The sequence below is a fragment of the Lonchura striata genome, chromosome 4 (assembly GCF_046129695.1).
Source record: "Lonchura striata isolate bLonStr1 chromosome 4, bLonStr1.mat, whole genome shotgun sequence".
In the NCBI taxonomy this organism is placed as follows: Eukaryota; Metazoa; Chordata; class Aves; order Passeriformes; family Estrildidae; genus Lonchura; species Lonchura striata.
The window spans coordinates 3,230,604-3,249,704 of record NC_134606.1 but is presented as its reverse complement, the minus strand read 5'-3'; the positions used below and the strand labels follow the sequence as shown (position 1 = coordinate 3,249,704).

The 19,101-nt window shown below is 47.8% G+C and overlaps 1 protein-coding gene across 1 annotated transcript in view; it reads right to left on the bottom strand.

The window, feature by feature from the left end:
- The window catches only part of SMOX (spermine oxidase), a 51,963-nt gene extending 43,574 nt beyond the window's left edge, over positions 1-8,389 (bottom strand). Inside the window, exon 1 of the mRNA XM_021535757.3 lies at positions 8,242-8,389. The gene's annotated coding sequence lies outside the window, so the exon portion shown is untranslated. The remainder of the gene's footprint in view (positions 1-8,241) is intronic.
- Positions 8,390-19,101: the final 10,712 nt, after the last annotated feature.

Sequence of the window (19,101 nt, the reverse complement as noted above, 5' to 3'; positions counted from 1 at the left end):
AGGACTGAACAGCTCACTCTGTACAGTAACAAAAGGGCAGGAGGGCAGCAATTCTCAACTGCTGCATAGAAATCAAAGTCAGGAACCAGGAAAATCTTGGTAATGGCAAGAACAATGACAGACTTTCTAGGACCACCCAGGGACGATGAGGAAAGTCCATCACTGAAGATCTTTTAACAACTGCTTTGGACAAACATCTGCTGGCAAAGTTTGGATAGATCTGACCCAGCCTTGAGGCAGGAGGTCAGATTAGACAACTTAAGGTCCCTTCCAGCCCTGCAGCTCTTTGCTTGTAACAGAAATATGACAACAGAACACGTCAGCAGCAGCCCCAGAGCATGCAAGCCTCCCTAATATTTCCATCACACATTGGAGAAACGCTGTTAAGATCCCATATGCAGCAGCTGCCTGTTCCCATATGGTACCTCCTCCCTCCACTCCTGGAGGAGCAATACAGGGGCAACACAAAAAGCTGGACTCACAAAACAGGCAGGGGAAGAGGAGCTCCCCAGCACAGCCTTCCCAACAACACATGGGACATCATCCCACAGCATGGCAAGTTATTAACAGGAGCCCATCCCTACCATCCCTCCCATTTGTCCCCTTCCCATCTCACCCTGCAGTCTGAGCGGTTCTTTCTTCTCTTTAGGCCTTTCTTGTGCTCCTCCCTGGAATATTTTCATGTGTTAAGATCTCCAGGACTGGATCCCTGCCCATCACACAGCCCTGGATCCCACCCCAAAGGGAATCAGGGAACAAAAAGATTAATGACCCGGTGCTTCACTCCAAAGCCCGTGGTCAGTCACACTCAGCCCTTTGTCAAGTTCTCACAAAGCCCAAACAGAGACACCAGATGCCACTGTGACACTGGAGCGATGGTGTGAGCTCCCCACGACTAGAAAAGGACATTTAATTTAGTCTGCTGGGAGGACTTCATGCTCCTGCAAGCATTAATGAATGGCACAAAGTGTCCCATGGGGTCAGAGCATCCCAGAAGCAGAGTGTAAACTGTAAACTCTGAAGTACCAACCTTTATCTCCAGGTTACAGCTCGACCTATCAAAGCAGTTTTAAGAATTTTTGCTTCCTTGCGTGCCCCCCCACAATCCCCTTGGCTTATTCTTGAAAATCCAAAGTCAACCTCCAAGCTCCGTCCATGAAACAAGGGAGGAAGATGACAGAAGTGGTCCCAGGGAGAAATACTCACATGTGTGAGTGTCTTTCTGAGCACATCCCAGCTATAACCACATGTGTGTGTGCTTGTCAGTACACCCTGGCACATCTGAGGGCACAGTTATGCAATCCCAGACAACTTAGATCCCAGTTTGTACTGTCCTTAAAGGACAGCCCTGACTGTACATGTAGTGCTGACAGCATCAGTCATGCGACAGGCCAGGGATCGAATCCAATTAAAAAATAACCCTATCAAAAAAAAAAAATCTTCTGCCAGTGCTCCCTGACCAAGATCCCACACTCACAGTCACAACAGAACGTGCACAGGAATAGGATGACCCCTTTTCCTAGAAGTAGCATCTTAAATCTGTGTAAGTCACCCGTCAGCCTGTGCTCTGATGGCTGGAAAAGAGTTATGCAAGAGAGGAAACAAGCAGTCAGAGACAGGACAGCTCAGAGAAAACATCTCAGAGCAGCTCCACTCCTAAAGCCAGGCTCTTGCAACACAACTCTCGTGCCAGCTTGCCAGGCTTTCCCAAAGGGTCCGTGAGCTTCAGGAGTTCAACCAAAGCATTACCAGACACATCTTCTTGGCAGAGTCCTCTGGGATCACAACAATGACTGATTTCAAAAGAGAAAATCCTGTTAGAAGAAGACTGGAGATAAAAGCAGGAGGTTACATCTATATCCTGGAACATACATCCCATGGGGCAGGAGAATTTTTAATTCCATTTCAGACTAAATACTTGTCCACCAGAACCATCAATTGAGCATGCTTGAATGCTGCACCTGTGCAACCTTTTGAGGAGAAAATCCATTCCCCACCTGCCCTGAAAAAATAAAGAAACTCCTTCTTTCCTATGCAAATCCCAGTTTAAGGATAGGCTAGGACTATCTTCTTTGCCTAGTACAAGGCATTTTTTGCCTACATCAGCTACAGAGGAGCTTGAGTAAATACTTCACAACACAAATGATCCAAAACCAACGTGCTTTTTCTTCCCTCTTCTCAAAATTTGCCAACATCACCATATCCTGTCCAATGTTTCAGTCATTCTGAGCATGCCAGCAGCTTACACTATTCCCTGCCACTCAGTTCAGTCTAGAGGATACACTTAGGAAAATCTGGCATTATCAAGGATAATGAATGGTGAAGAAATGAATAATTAAGTTTCCATTATTTAACAGTTATCTACATCCATTTAGTTTTCTACTTCATCAGCCAGGAAAACAAATATTTTCTTTATTTCTTAAAAGGTAGTTCCTGCCTTTGAACTCAGTAAGCACACACACACACTAAAAGTGGAATTGAATGAACTTTTCCAGCTATTATAAAGGCTTTGCAACCCTTGAAAGACCTATTGGATAAAAGAAATGAAAGTTACCAAACCAAAAATTCCCTACAAGCTGAAATGGACTGAGTTTACCTTAGTTCAGCTCTTTAGGGACCTCCACAGCAGAGATCTCCTCACTCTCTTTCTGCCACTGATCTGTTCTGTGGCCCCCAGTGCTCCCTCCATCCTTCTACTCCAGGAAGTGAGGGAAACGTGGTCTCACAGCATGGTGTGGAAAACTGCCCCAAAAAGGGAATATTCAACAACAACCCTGTGTAAATCACTACTCTGGGGCTGCAAAATCTGTCTCCCTCAGACCCAGCAAGCTGCCAGCCATCACTTGGAATTAGAGAGCACCAACAATAAGTGCCTTGTTTCACTGAGACTTTAAAGCAGGGCCTGGTAGCAGAGAACTACCCGAGAATAGCTCAGGGATCAAACTCCAGCAGGAAAAGCAGGGAGGGGATTTTTTCACCCCTCTTGCATTATATTCCTGCTGCTGAGTTCATCACCTTCAGAGCAACCAAGGAGTTCCTCAGAGCCAAACCACTCGTGCTGCATCCTCACAACTTCCATCCCATCCCCACAACCTCACGGCCCTGGCCCCAACATGTCACACAACAAAAACTTCAAGCCACCATGAAAAGTAGCACCAAAACTGCACTTAAAACCAAGGTCATAATTAAAATTCACCAAACACCGCCACATTCACTGCATTTAAAGATTTCCAGAAGAAAAGGTCACCGGAATATAGAGCACATCTCTCAGCTCAAATGTCATTGTCATGCTGCTGTTGGGTTCAGACAGCAAATACATTGCCATAAAAACCCTGTGTGCTGGGTGATCAGGGCTGCTGGCTGAATCACAGAAGGGTTTGGGTTGGAAGAGACCTTAAAGATCATCTCATTCCCACCCCCTGCCATGGGCAGGGACACCTTCCACTAGCCCAGGTTGCTCCAAGCCCTGTCCAGCCTGGCCTTGGACACTTTCAGGGATGAGGCAACCACAGCTTCTGTGCCAGGGCTTCACCACTGTGACTAAAGAACTCCTTGCTAATATCTAATCTAAAAGTCCCCTCTGTCAGCAGGAAGCCATTCCCTCTTGTCCTGCCACTCCAAGCTCTTAACCAGACTCCTTCTCCAGCTCTGTTGGAGCCACTTTAGGTACTGGGAGGTGGTCAAAGGTATCCCCTGAGCTTTCTCTTCTCCTGCAGCCCAACCCTATCCCAGGGCCCCTCAAGGGCACTGGTTCTCATGGAAACACAAGAACAGGACCTCAAACTAAGGTTCCTCCAAAGCAGAGCCACCCACCACCTGCACCACACCAACGCGCTCATGGTGGTAACTGGAGTCGCCATGAAGATTTATTTTCCAAGTGGTTCATATTCCCACCCACGGTATTTCTGGAATCTTTGTTAAAACAAGAAGAAACCACTGAAACTTTAGATTAAAAAAAAAAAAAAAAAAAAGTTAAGCTTTTCAACTAATTTCCACAGTGACTTCTATAAACTCAAGATTTATTACAGTGCACACACCCATGTGCCCTCAACACAGAGCAAGGAATGCCTGGACACAGCAAAGCCAACACAGCAACAGAGCCAATGAAAATGGGACACAAAATCAAGGTAGCTGAAAACCCTCAACAGGAAGACAACAAAGATGACAACACGGTCTGGAAATAAAATAAAGGTGGCTTTGAAGTGTTACTTGTAAAACTGTTTGTGTCTTAGGATTCCATAATTTGACGAACTAGTTGCATTTGGGATTTTTTATGGTTATGCTTCTATTCCCTATTCTCATGGTGGGTTAGCATCTCCCTCCCACTTTTCTGCTGTGCTCAGATCAGTTTCTGCATGCAAGCAGAGCAGGACAGATCCCTCAGCCACATCTTAAAGCCAGAGGTTTAGACTCTCCAGAGAAAGAAAAGTTCAAATCCATTCTTCACCCACATCAATTCCAAGAGGAGATCTTTACAGCTCTTTTATTTATTATTTACCACTCTAGCACAATGTTTTAGCTCACCAACAGAACTAAAAAAAAATCAGTTCTTTAATTTCCATAGACATGACTTCATTAACTTCTGTAGAGGACTAATGTTTGTGGCTAGTGGGAAAGGGTATTTCTACATTTTTCCATTTTCTGGTCTGTTAATTACAATTACTGAGAGAAGGAGACAGCGGTGAGATTTGTGAAACACAGCAGGCTGCGTTTTAATGCTTTTGAAAAAAACAGGAGAAAATTTCTCTCTCTTTTTTGTATAACCCGATCATACAAAGTAATTCCACATACTCCAGAAGTCAGCATCACAAATTTCCTTAGACACTCACTTGGGCCAGCAGGAATTTAGTTGGAGAACCTCAGATTTGATTAGAAGGGATTACTTTTCAGTGAGATGACAGGAACAAAAAACATGAAATGATGGAAATGGGGTTGAGAGACAGGCAGATACACCCCTAAGGCTGGCAGCAAGATGCAGGAACACTCCTCCAAGTTTCTGAGGCAGAGATGAGCAGGGGTCCGATAGCTTTTGAGGATGGTGAGTGAGAAAAACCCAAATTACACTACTTGGCTGAGGTGGAGGTCAGTAAAAGCACCATCACACCTCTCAGATGCTGTAGGGAGCCCAGAAACCATGCCTGCTGTTTGTAATGAATGTCAACAATTTGACAGAGTTTTCCAAACTCTACCTGAACCCCTCCAGTGCCACCAAGTCAACTGAGATTCCATCATCCCAGAAAAACACTGAGTTTCAGAGACACCACAGCTAACTCGTGACACTTTGGTGGGAGAGACACAATGGGGAGAAAGCATTTCCAGCTCAAACCAGAGAGGGACAACCACGAGTGCCAGCAGCAGGGCCGAGGACACGGGATCCCAGGACACGTGCAGTGTGTTTGTGGTGTTCCAGCCACACGCTCCAGCGTTTCAGGGAAGCGTGGCACAAAGCAGAACAGCTCCAGAGCCGCTGTTCCACGGAGCCAAAGGATGGAGAGGGATAAACGACCACAGCACCCAGCATCAGCCAGCATTTTTAGCATTTAAAGCCTCAGACCTCCACACACAGCTTAGCCAAAATACCAGCTGGATGCTGCTCCAAACCCAAAGAAGTCCAGGTGAACATCTGATCGGCCACACAATGGCTGAGGATCCAGGCAATGAGTCAGACCCAAGCCTGTTGGATTTTTCTGCCAGCTCAGTAGTCATCCAAACAGGCTTCCTAGTCTGGCTACCCACTCCACAACAGTGGCACGAGGGAAAGGCAATGCTGGTTTTTTTTTAGAGGCAAAGCCAGCTGAAACCACAGAGCTTACTACTCCCTAGAAAACACGGTACATCTGTTCCACAGCAGTGCCATAAATGATTAGTAAGTGCTGGCCTAACAATCTGGAAAGGGAAAAGAACCTAGGAGAGCAAAATGTTATCACTAAGTCAATAAAACAACATCTGTAAAGGACTGAGAACATAACAGCATTCTTGCACAACACAGAGAAATGCTCCTGGGCTGATTTCTTGGTCTCCACTAAACCTGTCTGGTAACTCTGGGAACAGGACTGCATCGTACAGGCTACGGGAAACGTGGATCAACAGGGTGAGCTAAGGACAGGGCTCTGGGCTCGACTTTGTTTGTGCAGGATCACAGAGTGGACATGTGTTAGGCGATACATATGGTTTCACTTTTATGTAAAGCCAGTGTTTACATCTAATATATCAGGCAGTTACAGCTGGTCCCGGCACCAGGTCTGAGACAGCGTTGTCTATAATCCACAGAAAGCACTTTTTGGGATGAGCAGAGCAACAATGCAGCAGAGTAGCTCTGTGTACGGGGTTGAGAATGTAAATAAAAGCTTTGTTTTGAGTTTCTGTAACTGACAATTGGCTTTGTGCATTCCACTACCCGGCATTCGGAATTTATCCCTCATCTACCACACCGATCTCGAAGAAGGAGCAATTCCACACAAGTCGATGGATTCGACTGAAAATGCCGGTGCGAGCCGCCAAGCCCCCGGTATTGTAACAGCTTTGTGTAAACACGAAAACACAAAAACACAAACAAGCCGGGGGCGAGCCTTCGCCGCTCGTCACTCACATCCCCAGCACGGTGACTTCCCCACTTAACCTCTCCTCTCGGTGTCATCACCGGGAATGCCGCGGGGAATGCGGAGGCACGCGCGGACTCGTGTCACATGCGGGAGATTCACCGACACGGGAGGGGGGAAAGAAAACACCCAAACCACCCCAAAATCCCAAAACAACCATGCGTGTTCTGCCCGTAGCTGAGAGAGTGATCCTTTCTCCCACGGTCCCCATAAAAAGCGGCGGGGATGACACCTGCTCTGCACCTGGACTGGGGTGTCAAGGGGTGGAGGAAGGAGGGACAGCAAATTCCTTGGGGTGTTTTTGGGGCGCTTGGGATGGGGCACAGCAAACGGCCCCTGGAGTAGTTTGGGGAGGTGAAATTGTGGGATGGGGCACGGGGAACAGCCCCTCAGGGCGGTGTGTGGGACGGGGAACAGGGCTGGCTCCTCTGGGATCATGAGCTGGATGGGACACCGGGCTGAACCCCGAGGGTGGCGTTTGGGATGGGGAACAGGGCTGAACCCTGAGGGTGATGTTTGGGATGGGGAACAGGGCTGAACCCTCAGAGTGGTGCTTGGGATGAGGAACAGGGCTGAACCCTGAGGGTGGCATTTGGGATGGGGAACAGGGCTGAACCCTGAGGGTGGCGTTTGGGATGGGGAACAGGGCTGAACCCTCAGAGTGGTGCTTGGGATGAGGAACAGGGCTGAACCCTGAGAGCGGCATTTGGGATGGGGAACAGGGCTGAACCCTGAGAGCGGCATTTGGGATGGGGAACAGGGCTGAACCCTGAGAGCGGCATTTGGGATGGGGAACAGGGCTGAACCCTCAGAGTGGTGTTTGGGATAGGGAACAGGGCTGAACCCTGAGAGTGAAGTTTGGGATGGGGAACAGGGCTGAACCTTGAGGGTGGTGTTTGGGATGGGGAACAGGGCTGAACCCTGAGAGTGGCGTTTGGGATGGGGAACAGGGATGAGGGTGGTGTTTGGGATGAGGAACAGGGCTGAACCCTGAGAGTAAAGTTTGGGATGGGGAACAGGGCTGAACCTTGAGGGTGGTGTTTGGGATGGGGAACAGGGCTGATCCCTGAGAGTGAAGTTTGGGATGGGGAACAGGGCTGAACCTTGAGGGTGGTGTTTGGGATAGGGAACAGGGCTGAACCCTGAGAGTGAAGTTTGGGATGGGGCATCGGGCTGAACCCTGAGGGTGGTGTTTGGGATAGGGAACAGGGCTGAACCTTGAGGGTGGTGTTTGGGATGGGGAACAGGGCTGAGGGTGGTGTTTGGGATGGGGCACAGGGCTGAGGGTGGTGTTTGGGATGGGGCACAGGGCTGAGGGTGGTGTTTGGGATGGGGCACAGGGCTGAACCCTGAGGATGGTATTCGGGACGGGCACAGGGAACGGCCCCTCGGGCAGGTGTGCGGGACGGGGCACAGGGAACAGCCCCCAGAGCGGCTGGGCGAGGCGGGCGTGTGGGACGGGTGCCGGCTGCGTGCCCCCAGACAAAGCCCCCCGCCCTCTCCCCGCCGCCGCCCGCGGGACGGAGCCGGGCAGCCCCGCCGAGCGGCACCGGCCCTCCCGCCGCAGGTGCCGGCTGAGGGGGCCGAGGGGACCGTGCGAGGGGCCGCTGGGAGGGGAGCGGGGCCGCCGCCCGCCGCGTACCTCTCTGTGCGGTGCCGGAGGGACTGTCGGGGTCGGGGCGCCCGCCCGGCTCTCGCCTCGCTGCCTCCCGCGGCTGAGCGGCTCCCGGCGCGGCTGAGCGGCGGCTGCGGGCACTGCGGGCCGAGAACCAGCGCCGGCCTGTTTTCCAGCCGCCTCCCCTGCGGCCCGCCCCGGCTCCGCCTCGAGCATCCCCCGCCTCCGCCTCCTCCTCTTTCCCCTTCTCCGCCTCCGCCGCCTGCTCCGCCCCGCTCGTGATCCTGAGCAGCTTGGACGTGGAGCTCTAAAGGATGTCGGCGCCTCTTTGGTGAAGCGAGCGTGTTAAACCTAATTTTCTTCCTCAGCGAAACGGGTCTTTTTCACCTTTTGCGGTTGCCGCTGTACTTCAAGGCTGCTTTGATACCCCTGCTCAAGGGGCGTTCACCAAACCGCTTCACCAAACTACAGAGCGGACCCAGTGTGGAAAATAACTTCATTCCTGCACGAGATTTTTTTCCTGTTCCTGTCCAGACAATGAAATTAATCTCATCGGAGTCCAGCTCACAATTAAAGCCCAGCCTGTGGTCCAGAAAAACACAGCCCTCCAAAGTCCTGCCCAAACACCATCCTGCTTTCTTATCTCTCACCATCTGGTTTCTGCCACTCACTGATACCAGTGTTCACGCAGTTGCACGGGGTAGTGTCATATACTGAAAAAAAAGTTATAGAAAATCAAAGATAGCCGTAGCTTTAAACTTTTTTTTTGTTTGAAGACCCCTAAAAGCTAGCAAAGGACCTTCTCCAATATATATATACACTGCAATATATAATGTATATGCTATGTAAATATATGTATCCATAATATATATATATTTATGTACTACATATATATTGTAATAACATTTATATCTGTATTTATAAAAAATAAACATTTTATGTGTATCTATATATATATATTTTGGATGCCCCAATCATGGAAGTGTTCAAGATCAGTTTGGACAAAGTTCTTAGCAACCCGGTCTAGTGGAAGGTGTCCCTGCCCATGGCAGGGGGTTGGAACAAGATGATCTTTAATGTTCTTCCAACCCAAGCCATTCTGTAATTCTGTATATAATAAGAATACTCTTAATTGGCTCTGGGCACAGAGCCTATGCCATGGACACTTCCTCCAAATGGAGGGGAAAGCCAAAAAATCCAATTCCAGTGTCAGAGTTTGGGAGTTGGCACTCAGAGCACTAAAGCAAAGGGAAGATGTTCCTTCTGAATTTGATGCCTTTCATGCAGCTGCAGGGTAAAAGTCTCCTCTCCAAGCAGCAGCCCTGTAAACACAGATTTTATTAAATTACAGCTTCTTTCCAAAAAAAGTTTGTGACCAGGATTGAGCAATGTGTAACTCACGGGATGCGGGTCCACCACGGAGCAGAAGCACTCAGACGTCCCGCAGCCTTCCCATTAAATGCTGGCTGAAATTGCTTTTGGATGCCTGGAGGGAAAGTCTGGAGGAAAGACTGTGCCTTGGATGGAAATCAGTCATGTCTGCACGCTGCCTTCAAGCATTTTAAGGTTTTATAAAACACACTCAGCCGCCTGCCAGAGGTTTGCACCTGCACGGCTGGGCTGAGGTTGCTGAGCCAACCAAAACATCTGGGGCAAACAGCATGAATAACATAGATTTGGGGTTCCCAGCTTCCATCAGGTATCAGACAACTGTGTAAACTTTTCAATTTCATATATGCAGTGCTTGCAGGTTGTTTTTCTCCAGATTTTGACCTTCCCTGACTGCCTTTCAGTGCTGCCATCACCACAGGAATTAAAACCCTTCAAAGCCCCTTGAAGCACCCAGATGCTGAAGCTGCTGTAATGTTTGACAATCAGTATAGGACAAGGGGCAATATAAAAAGGATATAAAGCTTTTAGAGAGCATCCAAAGGAGCAGCATGAAATTTGGGAAGGCTCGAGAGGGAAAGCCTTACAAGGGGTGGCTGAGGTCCTTTAGTTTGTTCAGCTGGAGACTGAAGAGAGGCCTCACCATGGTCTGCAGCTTCCTTAGAAAGGGAAGTAGAGAAGCAGCTCTGATCTCTGCTCTCTGCTGGCCACTGACAGGACCCAAGAAAATGGCATGAAGCTGTTTCAGGTGGAGTTTAGTTGGATATTAGGAAAAGGTTCTTCCCCCAGAGGGTGCTGGGCACTGCGCAGGCTCCCCAGGGATTGGGCAGAGCCCCAAAGCTGCCAGAGCTCCAGGAGTGTTTGGACAATGCTCCTACGGAGAGGATAGGATTGTTGGGGTTGTCATGTGCCAGAGGAGCCAGAAATTGGACTGGTTAGTCCTTGTGGGTCCCTTCCAACTCAGAATATTCTATGATTCTATGGCCACACGCTGTTTGGGATGTGGTTTGTGAGCCTGACAGCCATCAGGGTGGCTGTCCCCATCCAGCACACCCCAGGAGCCAGCCTGTGCCTGGTGGTGGGCTCTGCCCTCCCACACCTGCCTCACAGCCTCAGCACTTAGGTCTCCACCAAGCCTACAGATGGAAGCAGAGCTTTGCAAGTTAAAGGACTCCAGGGAAATGAGCCATATCCCTGTTCTAACCAGCTATATCTGGGAAAGAGAGGAATTGGCAAACGAGGCTGGAAAGAGCAGCCTCTCCCACCAGACTGGACAAAGTCAGAGGTGATAAGGAAATAGGGACAGTTTGATGGTCCAGCTTGGAGATCCTTATCTGCAGAGGATGGAAGGGAAGCCAGGATTTCCTGCCTGGAGTCCTCAGCATCTCACAGAGCAACACCTGCCCCTCAGGGCTGCTGTCGGAATCTGAGGTATTGATGATTCTGAGATTGTAGAAAGTCTCTGTCTGTCAGCCCCGCTGCCAAAGCAGAAGCCATAATTGGTCTGTGCTGGTTTCCAGGTTGTTTATTCTGTTTATCTCTAACATGTTCTGCTGCCCTGCCCAGCTCTGTCCTGCAGGGCAGCGTGTGGGGCTCTGCCCTCAGTGGGATGTTACAAACATTAAATACCAGAAACTCCCTGGGCTGCATTTACAATAACGTGCCAATATCTGTCACCTACGTTGGACAGTGTGTCCCCAGCCTGAACCAACAGAAAAATGCCAACACCACAGTGAAACATGGAGGGCATGAAGAAGGAGAAAAAGGACAAGACACACCCAATTTCCTCCATCTTGTCCCCTTTGGACCCCTCATCTAGAATCCTAAAATTTTACTTTTGCACCTCTGCCACACTTAATTATTACTTATATCAAACACTCAGAGCTGGTAATTCATCCTGTAAGATTGCAAACTCTTTTCCATGGCCAGAGATCACAGCCAGTGTCTCTGGGGGCTCTGTCCAGGGGGGTTCCTGACCCCTGCCAGGGTCCCAGACCTTCCAGGGCAGCCAGAGGGAAGCTCTGGATTCCCACAGGCTGCCTCAAATCCAGGCCATGTTTGTTCCTAGGCAAAGAGGAGCCACAAGGACAGACTGGTGCCCCCTGTACCCACAGGAAAGCTGAACCATGAGGGATGGTTGTCATCCAGCAGCTGGGAAAGCTGGGGAGCCAACTCCTACTGAATGGCACTTCTATTTCCTCCACAGCAAATAAACAACTGTGCTGCAGGGCTGCACCAGCTCTGAGCTCGCCTGGCTGCAACGTGAAGGATTTGAACTAAATCTAGAAAGCTCTGGGTATTAGGAGTCCCCTGGGCTCTACCCTCTTTCTCCAGTTTAGATTTGGCAACAGATCCAGCCCCTAAACCCTAAGAATGCTTGTGAGGCATTTTAAGGGTAGACAGAAATGCCATTACCTGTGGGAAAATAAAGCTAAAATACCTTGCAAGCCCATGTTTAATATAGTGTTCGATGCATTTAGGAAGAGTAATTGACAGATACAACTGGGGCTGGTGCCTTTTGCAGGCAGTAGTCCCAAGGAAATTTGATGAAATCCTAAAATCAGCATTTTTTATGCCTTTGACATTTGTTTTCTATAAGCAGACCACACAGTGAATAAAGCATCTTTCCTGGGAAGCGCTCTTGAAGGACAGGTTTATGACTGAAATGTAAAGCAAATGGTAAAAGTCTGGAGAGCCTAACCTAAAAAAACCAGGGAGGACAAAGACCTTCTGCAACACACCTGAAAAGATTGCCCAGAGCTGCAATCCAGAGACATAATCAATGTGAAGAAAGAAAAGTGAAGGATTGCCTGGAAGGTCTCTTTTGGAAGGGTTTTTTGCACCACAGAATGGACAGAAATAGCTCAGGTCTCATGTCCTTCAACGCACACCTTCAGAGGGGGAAGGAATTCCAGAAATCAAATCAGGAGAGCTCATGGTGAGTGCGAGGGTACCTGGGCACTCAGTGAAATTGTATTTCTGGGTTTGGAGTTTGTATTTCAGGTTTGAAGTCTGGCCAAGAAGATCTATTGGATTGACTGATGCTGCTTTTTTTCTATTTCTGCCAAGCAAAATAATGACTTAAAGCCATTAAGTGATTGCTATCTAGATTTCTATTGACCCACATAATGCCCCATTCCTAGAACTGTCAGGTGAGATGAGCATTAAGTCTGCAATGAAGCTTTCTTTAGAAAAATAAGGATCCAGCTGGCTGGAAAAGAGAGCAGAAGTGGCAGATAAGAACAGGAAGCCCAGAGTACCCCTCTGTGCTCCAAAACACCACATTCCTGAAGTTTGACATAAAAATGTTTTGCCTTTTACTGTTGTTGCACAGCAATTTTATCCTCAAATTTCAAATTTTTGGGAAAAGTGCTGTTATCTACTTGAAGTCAGGAATCTTAACACAAAGAGCCCTGATATGAGCCACAGGGTGTTCTGTGTTCAGAGGTTGCTCACTCTTGCCAAGATTTGGCTTTGGCATTAGAAGCATGTCTGCAGTGAAAAGCCCTGATGAGTTTGACTCAAGTTTTTGGGGAATCCACTCCCACTCTGACATCTGGTAGGACCTTCATGAAGTTAAAATGTTACTTTAACAGAAAATCTGTGAGTCAGAAGAGGGGTTTCCAGTTTTCTACCCCAGGAATTATTATCCTAAGGGTACCTGGGTAGTGATTTTGGCTCCTGCTCTGGGCAGGGTGACACACAGTGACAAAGTTGCTTGTGTTTCCCCAAGCAGGACACCACATACAGTCTGAAAAAATCACCTGTGTTAAATAACTACAGCAACTCCAAACAAGCCCAGCTGGCTTTTCCATCCTCTGCACTGTTTGTTTACTAGAGAAAGACTAATCCCTTTTACCTGCAAAGCAAACTTACCATGAAAGCCCACATATTATGCTTTATTATCTTTCCATCCGTCCATAACACAAAATTTCCATGATTCATTCACCCACTTGAGGAACACTTGAGCACTCAAACAAAAACATACATTCCCAGGAGAAAAACCAAACCCACGTCCGGTGCAGGAGACAGAAATATTCTAACATAAATACAAAATCCCACCAGAAATTTTATCTGGAGCAAGGCTGTGGCTCACAAGCACAACAAGGAAGGACAGAGATCAAACAGTATCGCCTCTTTTGGGTGTTTTCCCCTTTTTCCCCACAATCCCCTGACAATAAGTCAATTAAAGGTTTTACCAAGACTACAAAGGGAACCTGAAAGCTCAGCAGCCTCCCTTTGAAAGCAAATCCAGGCTACAGGCAGTTTCAAAAGTCACTTCAGAGAGTCTGCCCTTTGCTAAAAAAGCCTTTGTGACCTTCCAGTCATCCCAGTGTAGCTGCAGTAGTTCATGGGAATGAGTAACAATGACCTTTGCTATTTGACAGGCTATCCAAGTGACAGGGAGCTCTCTCATAAATATTTCCCCTTGATGATGAACAATCTGGACACAGAACAGCCACCCAGCTCACCTTTGTGGTTAGAAATAAAACTAGTCCAGGTGAGGGGAAATTCCCCTCCCATGTTTGCTCATCCTTATTCCCTTCTAGGAAGGCAATTTCTGGAATGAGACTGGTCAAGCAGTAATTTCTTCTAATATCCTGAGAGCTACAAGCTTTGACACTTTCCTACATGGATTTCTGGAAGGATATAGCCGCTGAGAAAAGTATCCAGTCTCAACAATGGGAAAAAAATCCATGTGTGGAAGATGCTTTGCAATCCTCAATAAATTGGGGTAGCAAGTACACACCCTGAAAACATGAAATGTGCTGCTCTTCCTGGCTTATATCTGTCAAGCTTCAATCCTAATTACTTATTCTTACCACAAATTTCTCTCTGCTAAATTAAAAATCCTTCATGATTCCATTTCTATGAGTTCTTGTACCTAAAGTGCCCTTTTGGTTTCATTTGGATAAGGAAAATTGGAAATGCTTTCCCTGGAGCACAGGCAGGAAGCAGATTAAAAAGTTGGCACTATCTTCTCCACACACCTGTGTGCTGGCCAGGGAACAACCTGAGTCTCCACAAGTGGGAGAACAGGACTCTCAGCTCCCAGTTATTTTCTGTCAGGGGCTTTGTGGGGTAGGCATGGTTCCTCTGTATTTAATAACCTTCTTTGGATTTTGTTTCCATGAATTGGCCTGTTTTCTTCAGGTAAATATTGACAGTGAATCAAGGAATAATATCAGTGGCACATTCTTTAATTTGCATGGAGCTGGCTATTTCCATTCATCATGGAGTCATAGATTCATGGAGCGGTTTGGATTGGTAGGGACATGAAAGATCATCCTGTTTCAATCCCCTGCCATGGGCAGGGACACCTTCCACTAGCCCAGGTCATTGCAAGCCCCTTCCCACCTGGCCTTGGATATTTCCAGGGATGAGGCAGCCACAGCTTCTCTGGGCACCCTGTGCCAGGGCCTCCCCACCTTCACAGGGAAGAATTTCTTCTTAATATCCCATCCATCCCTGTCCTCTGGCAGTGGGAAGCCATTCCCTGTGTCCTGTCACTCCATGCCCTTGTCCCCAGTCCCTCTCCAGCTCTCCAGGAACCCCTCAGACACTGGAAGGGGCTCTGAGTTCTCCCTGGAGACTTCTCCAGGTGAATACCCTCAGCTCTCTCAGCCTTTCCTTGTAGGAGAGGTGCTCCAGCCCTCAGTGCTCTCATGTCCTTATATTGTGTGACACAGTGACCAGCTGGATTCTCAGCAACTTATCACTATTTTGTGCACCTCTAGCACATCCTTCACAAGTTATTCCCAGGAGATCCGGTCTTATATCACTTCTTGTGAAAGCAGCTATGAACACTCACACCCTTTTGTCACCAATTCAGCACAGTTTGCATGAAACCACAATCACCTAAACTATTCTGAACACAAAAAAAATCCAGGAAATGAAAATCTGGCAGGTGCAAAGGAACAGGGTTGGATGTGGAAATCTGGGAGGAGGCTTTGCCAGCACAGCTCCTGCCTTTATCTCACAGCAGGTAGAGGAAAGAACGGTGGGAAAATGCAAACTAGTCCCATTTTGGATCTCCAGCACTGGTGAGGTGTTTCAGATCTCTTGTAGGCATTATGTTTCTGGTTTGGATAGCTCCATTCAAAAGCCAAGGGCTGATACCTGCAAAAGCCAGAGAATGATCCTGAGAACCTCCCCTGTTTCCATCCCAGTCCCTGCAGCCCCTGCCTGCCCTCCTCTGCCTTGGCACCGCGGTGCCCACAGCAGCCTCAGCCCTTCTCCCTGCCCAGAGCAGCTCTGCTTTCCTGCTGTGCCCTGCTCCCTGCCCGTGCCTGGCTCCCAGCTCCTGAGGGTGCCCAGTTCTGCAGCCCTGAGCACAGAGGCTGCCTTTGTGCTCCGCAGGCATTCGCTGCCAAGGGCTGTGAGCCATCCTGGCACTGCGCTCCCTAAAAATAGCCTTGCCCCACGGGTAACCTGCCTCCTCTGCGAGTGGCAGGTCTTAAAGATAAACCCTCCTAGAAACCCACCAAAAATGAGGTGAGGAACACTCCTGGGGTGGAGGGGAAAGCTCTGAAGGATCGGCCTAAGAGGGGTAATAACTCAGTACTGCCACAAAAGCAGTGCCAGGGGGCCTGGGGAGCAAGTGTTGTGTATAACCTGCACACAGACGTAATGCGACAACTGCTGAGCTACAGGGGGCTCTTTTACAGCCAGCTCCAAGTTCTGTGTGTGAAGGCACAACACTGCCAGCAAAAGTAATCCAAAAGAACAGCAATCCATCTGAAAAAGCTGAAAAAAACAATTCTTCTTTACATAGGGATACCTATTTTGGATACAAAATGCACCAAGATAGTATTTTTGCCCTTCCACAACTTGCAATATATCCATTGACTCTTTCACCTTTTATTTTAATAACAGGGGAGTCAAGTGAGCTCGATTGACAGGCTTGTTCCCAGGGAAACATGAGCAACTTATTTCTCCTAAATAGCAGGCACAAATGTTTCCTGTGTTAAACTGCACAGCCTGCTGTGACATTCAGGTCTCCAGGATATAATCTCAAAAGAGCAGAATGTGCTTGCCTGGTTCTGAGGTGGGAAAGGAGAGAGGTAGCAGCACACTACAGCTGGTGATGGGTGCTAGCAGAGATCTGGCACCCAAATATTTTTTTGAGGAGCTAAGTCCCTTGTCCCAGCCCCTAGAGGAAGGGCAAAACAAGAGTTTAACAAAAGGGAAAAAAAAAAAAAAAAAAAAAAAAAAAAAGAAAGAAGATAAAATAATAGCAAGCCTTTAAAATCTCAGTCAAAATGCCAGGCTGGCTGCCCAGTGTTGCTGTGTTGCTGGGACACATTAGGAGAATAAAAAGAGCCACAGTGCTCAGGCTCCATCCTGCCTAGGAAGCTGCTTTGGCTGCTGCAGATGAAGGTAGGAAGGGAATTGAAAAAAAAATGTAATACAAAGCTGAACATCCTCATCAAGTGCTCTCATTTGGGGCACCTCAAACCTTTAAAGGACACTTTCCTGCCCCTTGTGCCCAGGGATGCTGTTCCCAGCTCTGCTCACATGGTGCAGAGTACCATAGCTTTAGTGGCCAAGCTTATTTTCCTTCCTGCTGCTTCATGTTAAAGTGATGAAAAAAAATAAAACCATCAGACACGAGCTTGGTTGGGTCTGTTGGAATTTGAAATGCAAGGAACTCTCAGAACTTTGTTCCCCACAAGTAAATTATCACAGGGTCACACAAAACACACCTCCCCAAAGCTCTCCTTGCCTTCTTTATATTCACCTCAAGGGATGTCCTGAGCTTGATGGGATTTATCTGCTTAGTGAATCCCAGAAAATATCTCTCAATAAATTCCATCATCTCTCAGTTGTCCATTTACCTCCTGAACCTTTTTGTATCCACAATATCCTTCAGAAAGATGTTTCCAGTTCAGCTACCCTTTGCATGAGGACCCACCTTCATGGAGGTATCCCACTAATTTCATTTGCTGACCACTAGTTCCCATAGAGTCAAGACACTAACTGGCTGCTACCTGACTACCCTTGAACACAGGATTTTTCCAGACCTCCTTTGTGTGCTCCTTCATTTCTCCTTTTACTTATCTGAGCCAATATTAAAGTGAGCAGGTGATAATGTGGCCCTGGAACAACTTTTCCCCCCTCCTTTTTGGTTGAAAAGAAAAAGAAACCCTGAACTTTTTTTCCCCCCTCTGTTTCCTTAGAATTCAGAAGGAAAAAAAAAAAAAAAAGTAATGGAATACAGGTTTTGCTTGCCAAACTTTCCAGGTGCCCAAAGTCTTGTTACTGGGATGCTGAACAAACAGCCTTCAAACACGATCCCTGCCTTTGTTCTGCCAGCTGGAAACACAGGTCACTCTGCACCCAGACACCACCTCAGAGCAGAGATATTCCACTGAGAAAAATTCTCCTTTCATCAGGCAAAGAACGCCAGAAAGGAACCTGGATTTTTTTTTTTCTTTTTTGGACTGAGATCCTGGAGTAGTTTGTTCACCGAGGAATATTTTCTGTGAGGTCTCTGTCCAGGCAAGTGACTCAGCTCAGCAAACAGCACCGGTGAGTCACGGCTCCAGAGCTGTGCCAGCAGAGGCTGGAGACCTGTGTGGTGCTGAGTGTGTTCCTCAGCAGGAAACAGCCCTAAGAAATTACATCAGCAGCGTGATTCAGTCAGCAGCACCATGGACTGCACGGCTCCCACTCAGATTCCCCTTCCTCATCCAGCTTTTTCTCTCCTGTGCCCCTCAGCTGTTGGCTCCCATGCAAGGATTGGCTCCTGCTGCACAATTAAGTAGTCTCTGAGCTGGGCTGCTATGCAAACCCCAAAGTGACTGAAAGAAGGAAGATTTAAATGGATATTGGAAAGGAATTTCTCCCTGTGAGGATGGTGACACCTTGGCACAGTTTACACAGAGAAGCTGTGGCTGCCCCATCACTGAAAGTGCTCAAAGCCAGGCTGGACAGGGTTTGGAGCCACCTGGGATATTGGAAGGTGTCCCTGCCCATGGCAGGGGATTGGAACGAGATGATCTTCACGGTCCTTTCCAACCCAAACCATTCCATGATTCTACAGTTCCATGACTGCATGGTGAATTCACTCAGACAACAGAATTCAAACCATTTCCCTGAACTTTTCATGAATACACAGTAGAAAAATAAAGTTGCCAAAAGGAAATGAAGTGGACTGACCACCAAAGGTAACAGACAATCCTTCATGGAATTACTTCTTCACATGTGTACATCTCCCAGTCCACCTCCAGCTGGAAGCTTCTTATGAGCTCATTGAAACAAATCAAAGTGGGAGATGAGGCAGATTTTTAGTGCAGTCTGAGAAATCGTGAGAGTGCATTAAAAAGTCATTCCTTTTCACTGAATTCAGGACAAACACCCAAATACCCAACAGCTCTCCATGTCCTGATGTTTCAGATTTGTCTGATATTTTCCAAAGAAGCAGAACAGTTGTCTCAAATAAAATAACCACAGCCTTACACAACTTAACTCTTCAGAACTAAGAATGCCTGATGG